We start from the raw sequence: 6,647 nt of genomic DNA, 5'->3' as shown, positions 1-6,647 counted from the left end.
TGGTCGGGGTTGGCGGCGATCGACGTTGCGGACGAAGAGGAAGCAGACGGTGGTCGCGGCAGCTCCGGGGGTGCTCTGCAGCTCCAGCTCCACCTTCTCCAGCTCCGGCGGGTCTTCGGCCAGCAATTGAGGCTCAGTGGGTGAAATTGGGACGGGGCAAGTTCTTGCGGAGGGTCAGTGTGAGGAGGGGAGTGAAATGGTGTGGAGAATGAGCACGGGGGAGTGCTCTTTTTTATAGGGTCCTCAAGCTGCTGCGGGAGGCCACGGGTACAGACGGTGAGGTGATGCTACGGGCGGCGAGAGGCATGGGCGAGGACGGGGTGCTGTTCACGGCGTCATGGCGATTATCACGCGCGTCTCTGCACAGAAAAAGGTGGTCAATCACAGTCGTGAGCTCATCGTGTCCGGCGGTACTGTGGCGGTCGTCACCGACGAGAGCGACGACGACATGGCACGGGGGAGCTGGTGACGTTGTCTGGAAGACTCCTGGCGTCGTGGCGATGCTTAGGGCGGGCGCTGATGGAGAGGCGAGGACGGAGGCGACGGGGCGAGGCCGTGCTTTGGCGTGCGCGCGTCGACGTGGCCGTGCACGCGCTGGTGTCCCTGGGTGACGTGGGCGCGTCCTTGCCTGGGTAGAGCAAGCCTCTCCTTGGCCAAGGGCGTGTACCGTCGTGCTCAGGAGAGTGAGGGCTACCTCCAGGACATGGTGAGGTAAGCCAGGGACAAGAGGAGAGAGGGGTGGCATGGTGAGTGGCATGGTGAGTGACATGGGCATGGCATTGTCTTGATCACTAGGTGAGCAGTGGTGCAGAGACTTGCAAATGTTCAGAGGGTTCAAGGGGGTGCTGAGGGTGACAAATGGAGTGATGGTTTAGGCTAAAACCCACTAGTTCTTAGAGTGTGTGTACTTCTCCGATTCATGCACACAAGGTGTTCGGCACAATGGCCGCAAGAGATTTTATTTTGAATTTTGCCAAAATATTTATGGGTGTGACTCTAATATTATTTGACATCTCTTGGTGGCATTGGTTTGCAAATTGAGGTTGGTTCGATGAAAATCAAATTTGAGGTGATCTTAATTCTGTTTCAATGTTGTCACTTTGGTTGCTTATTATAAGCATTTGAGAATGACTCAGCAAGGTTGGTCAACACCAATTTACTGACTTTTATGTGTACTTGGGATCTGGGCAAAAATATTATGGTGTTTGGTTTAGAAAAGAAAAACCACAGGGGCTCAAAGTAGGCATCAGGCTAATAAAGTCAAAAATGACCATTATCATATGTGCCTTGGTTTTTATTTTTATTTTTATTTGTTTTGTTTTTCCTTGACTCAAATGTTATTGTTTTGGGTTCAATGAGTATTAGGTTGAGTTTATTAATGGTTTCAAACCATCTAAGCATGGCATATGCTAAATTAGCAAATGTGGCCATTTGCTCATATATGCTTCTATTCTTATTTTATTTTCTTTTGCTTTGTTTCTCTTTGATCCAAATAGGCATGGTTTAGGGTTTAGAAACATTTTCCAAACACTTCAAACAAATATTCATGGCATAACCAAAACATTCATACATGAACACTATGCACAACTTTTAATTCAATTCAAGTTTTTGTTGGCTCCAAATTTTGGAATAAGGGAAATTCATTTTCTTCCTTGCTTTGAATTTTTGGGATGTTACAAAACTTCCCCCCTTACAAAAGATCTCGTCCCGAGATCTAAAGAAAACTAGGAACTAAAGAGATCAGGGAATTCAGTCCTAATATAATCTTCTCGCTCCCAGTTGGCTTCTTCTTCAGTATGGTTGCTCCACTGAATCTTCAAAAACTTGATACTTCTGGTGCGGGTGGTTCTGAATGCTTCCTCCAGGATACGAATGGGTACTTCACGATAGGTCAAGTCTTTGTTGATATCCACAGGTCTGTGATCGATGTTTTTGAAAACCTCTGTCTTCTCAGGAACTTCCAAGCATTTCTGAAGTAACGAGATGTGAAACACATCATTCACAGCTGACATTTCCTCCGGCAGTTCAAGCTGATATGATACTTCTCATCGGCGACTCAAAACTTTGAAGGGTCCAACATATCTAGGTGCAAGCTTTCCTCTGATTTGGAATCTCTGCATTCCTTTGAGGGGTGATACTTTTAGATACACAAAGTCTCCAATATTGAAGGTCATTTCTCGGCGTCTCTTGTGAGCATAACTCTTTTGTCTAGATTGGGTAGTCTTGAGGTATTCGTGGATCTTGTGAACCTTCTCTTCAGCTTCTCGTAGAATATCAGGTCCAAAGATTTGACTATCTCCGACTTCTGACCAGTTCAGAGGGGTACGACACTTCCTTCCATACAATGCTTCAAAGGGGGTCATTTCCAAACTGGCTTGAAAGCTGTTGTTGTATGAAAATTCTGCGTAAGGCAGACTGTCTTCCCATTTAGATCCATATTCTAGCACACATGCTCTCAACATATCTTCTAGTATCTGGTTGACTCTTTCTGTCTGTCCATCAGTCTGCGGGTGATAAGATGTACTGAAATTCAGCCGGGTTCCTAATCCTTCTTGTACCTTTTGCCAAAATCTTGAGGTAAATTGGGATCCTCTATCTGATACAATTGACTTTGGTGTTCCATGCAGGCTAACTATTCTTGAGATATACAACTCAGCTAGCTTAGGGCCTTGGTAGGTGGTTTTGACTTGTATGAAATGAGCTACTTTGGATAATCTATCAACCACTACCCAAATAGAATCATTTCCTCTACTTGACTTGTGCAATCCAGTTATGAAATCCATTCCTACAGAATCCCATTTCCATTCAGGGATCTGTAATGGCTGCAGTAATCCTGCGGGTCGCTGATGTTCTGCTTTGACTCTCTGACAGATATCACACTTGGCTATGTAACTTCCAATCTCTCTCTTCATTCTGTGCCACCAAAACTGTTCCTTCAAATCTTGGTACATCTTGGTTCCTCCGGGATGAATGGAATAAAGGGTATCATGGGCTTCCTCCAAATGACTTGTTTCAACTCCGAATCTGCTGGTACACAGAGGCGTCCGTTGTACCAGAGAACTCCTTCTTCATCTTCGGTAAATCCAGGTGCCTTTCCTGCAGCTATTTGGCGCTTGATTCCATCAATACTGGCATTTCCTTTCTGTGCTTCCTTTATCTAACTAATCAAGGTAGGCTGGAGCTCAATGCTTGCTAGGAATCCTTCACTAACTAGCTCCAGTCTAACCTGCTCAAATTCCTGATGCAAACTAGGTTGCTCTTCTGCGATCTTGGAGTTTAATTGACACGAAAGTCTACTCAGAGCATCCGCTACCACATTGGCCTTGCCGGGGTGGTAGTGAATTTCCAGGTCATAGTCCTTAATTAACTCTATCCATCTTCTCTGCCTCATATTCAGCTCCTTCTGGGTGAAAATGTACTTCAGTATCTTATGATCTGAATAGATCTCACAACGATTACCCATGAGGTAATGACGCCATACCTTCAATGCTAAAACTACTACTGCTAGCTCTAAGTCATGGGTTGGGTAATTCTGCTCATGCTGCTTCAGTTGCCTAGACAGATATGATATCACTTTGCCTTCTTGCATCAACACACATCCAAGACCAATCTTGGAGGCGTCACAATAGACGTCAAAAGGTTTGGTAATGTCAGGCATGATCAATATTGGGGCTGAGGTTAATCTGTTATTGAGCTTCTGAAAACTCTCTTCACATTTATCAGTCCATTCAAACTTATTGTCTTTCTTCAACAGCTGAGTCATGGGTCTTGCTATGCTTGAAAATCCTTCAACAAACCTGCGGTAATATCCCGCTAATCCAAGAAATGCGCGGACTTCAGTCTGAGTGGTTGGGGCTTTCCATTCTGCAACGGTCTTGATCTTCGCGGGGTCGACAACAATCCCTCCTGCAGACATAATATGTCCCAGGAATCCTACTTCTTTTAACCAAAACTCACATTTGCTGAACTTGGCGTACAACTGATGCTCCCTAAGGGTTCCCAGGATAATTTCCAGATGTTGCTCATGCTCTTCTTCTGACTGGGAGTAGATTAGAATGTCCTCGATAAAGACAACGACAAACTTGTCCAAAAAGTTCATAAAGATCTTATTCATGAGATTCATGAAATAAGCTGGGGCATTGGTTAATCCAAATGACATGACATTGTACTCATATAGTCCATATCTGGTGGTGAAGGAAGTCTTGGGGATATCCGTTGCGCGAATCTTCAGCTGATGATAACCAGTCCTAAGATCAATCTTAGAGAACACTCTAGCACCGGTCAGTTGGTCAAAAAGGTCTTCTATCTTGGGCAGGGGGTATTTGTTCTTGATGGTGACATCGTTCAGTTTACGGTAATCCGTACACAAACGAGTGGCACCGTCCTTCTTATCCACAAACAATACCGGTGATCTCCAAGGTGAGGCACTTGGTTGAATCAAACCTTTGCTTAGCATATCATCCAGTTGCTTCTTTAGTTCTACTAGTTCTGTCGGGTTCATACTATAGGGTCTCTGAGCTATGGGTCCTGTTCCAGGAATCAACTCAATGATAAACTCGATATCCCGATCTGGGGGCATACCGGGTAATTCATCAGGAAACACATCGGGGTATCTACAGACTACCCTGATTTGATCCAAGGTTGGCTTGGCTAAACTCTTATTGCACGTGAATTGTCTAGGCAGCCTTTCAGACACGTGTTCTACTAACACACCGGTGCTACTAGTCATGGTGATGGCCTTCTTGGCACAGTCAATCAATCCATGATGTTTCAACATCCAATCCATAACCAGCACTACTTCCAAACCTTTTGTTCCCAGAACTATCAAATTTGCATAAAAATCTATTCCATGTATTCTGATAGGCACGACTTTGCAAAGTTTTCTAGCTTTTTTGGTTGAACCAGGTATTTGAACTATCATAACATGCTTCAAACTGATTGGTTGAATCTTACTAGTGCATGCAAAATCTTCAGTAACAAACGAGTGCGATGCTCCAGAATCAAACAAAACTCTTGCAGGTACTGAGTTAACAGAAAACATACCCAGCACGACATCTGGCGCTTCGTGGGCTTCTTCAGCATTCATGTGAAAGAGGCGGCCATTGCGGTTGTTCGGGTTGCCTCGGGCAAACTTTCTTCCAGTTGAGACACGGCGTTGCTGCTGGGCAGGTGCAGCGGCATTGGGTGTGGTCTTCAGCAACTTCTTGGGGCACTCATTGGAGTAATGCCCGGTAACTCCACATTCATAACAGGTCACAGTGGACTTGTCCTTTGTGGCAATGGGGACAACATTGCTTCTAGTCCTTGGGGCAGTGTTGGTGTTGTTGTGGTTGCCGGGAGCTCTCATTGGGGCACGGTTGAAGTGGTTGTTGTTGGCATGGTTGTTGTTGTTGCCTCCTGGCCTTGGGTGTCCTCCACTACGATTGGGGAAATTCGGACGCGACAGCGGCACTGGTGGCTTGTTGAGTCTTGAGGCAAATCCTCCACTTGAGTTGGGGCGATACCTTGATGTATTGCTGGGTCCACTCTGGTTCATCATTCTGCGCTTGCGGTTCTCATTGGCCTGGTGGAGCTTTCCTTCCATCTGGATGGCAGAATCAACTAGGGCTTCCAGGTCAGCAAACGGAATATTCACTAGCACTGTCTGCATCTCATCATGCAGCCCATTCAGGAATCTTTCCTTCTTCTTTTCATTGGTGCTGGTCTCATCCGGGGCATACCTAGACAGAGTAAGGAACATGTCACGGTATTCCACCACCGACATTTTTCCTTGCTTGAGCTCTCTGAACTCATCCCTCATCTTCTTGATCAAACCCGGTGGCACATGGTATCTGCTGAACTTGAGCTTGAAGTCCTCCCAAGTCATCATCTGTCCGTCATTCATTGCACGGGCACTGTTCCACCAGGCTCTGGTAGGTCCTGATAGATAATGGGTGGCAAACAACACCTTCTCAGCAGCTTCAACTCCTGCAACTTCCAGGTTGTTCTCCATTGATTGGAGCCAGTCATCTGCATCTAAGGGCTCTTCAGTCTTGCTAAACATTGGGGGATTAGTATTCTGGAAATTCTTCAACTTAGACCCAGGATGATCATGAGGTCCATGGCCTTGGTTATTCTGGGCTATCTGCTGCAGTACGACAAGGTTGGCTTGCCGCTCAGCTCTTTCGACTTCTCTATCCGCCCTCATCATTTTTAGAATCTGCAGCATTGCATCTTGGTGGGTGTTGCGGGTTGGAGGGGCCATCTGAACATTAAGATAGATCATAAGATAAGAGGGAATTTTCTATGGCCTGTTTGGGTAAAGTTTAAAAAGTTTAAAACTTGAGTACTTGTCAGGTTGAAATCAAACAACCCTTTCATTCATTCCAAACAACCATTACAAGCTAACACACCAATGGTTTTAAGAACCATTTCCTCGTTCTACGATACATAGGGGATGGATACAAACTCACACCTACGCAAGTGCTCTAGTGATACTACTCCTCATCTGGACCCATGGACTCCTCGTCAACCTCTATCGGAATGAAGTCATCCACTCCGGCTTCCATGAACTCATAGCCCTCCACATCTGTGTGGAAGTCCAGGTCTTCATCTTCTTCAAAGTCATCATCATCGCTCAGGTAGGATGTTCCACCTCCCTGGATGTC

This window comes from Lolium rigidum, chromosome 6 (assembly GCF_022539505.1).
Source record: "Lolium rigidum isolate FL_2022 chromosome 6, APGP_CSIRO_Lrig_0.1, whole genome shotgun sequence".
Classification (NCBI taxonomy): domain Eukaryota; kingdom Viridiplantae; phylum Streptophyta; class Magnoliopsida; order Poales; family Poaceae; genus Lolium; species Lolium rigidum.
This window is presented reverse-complemented; position numbering follows the sequence as displayed.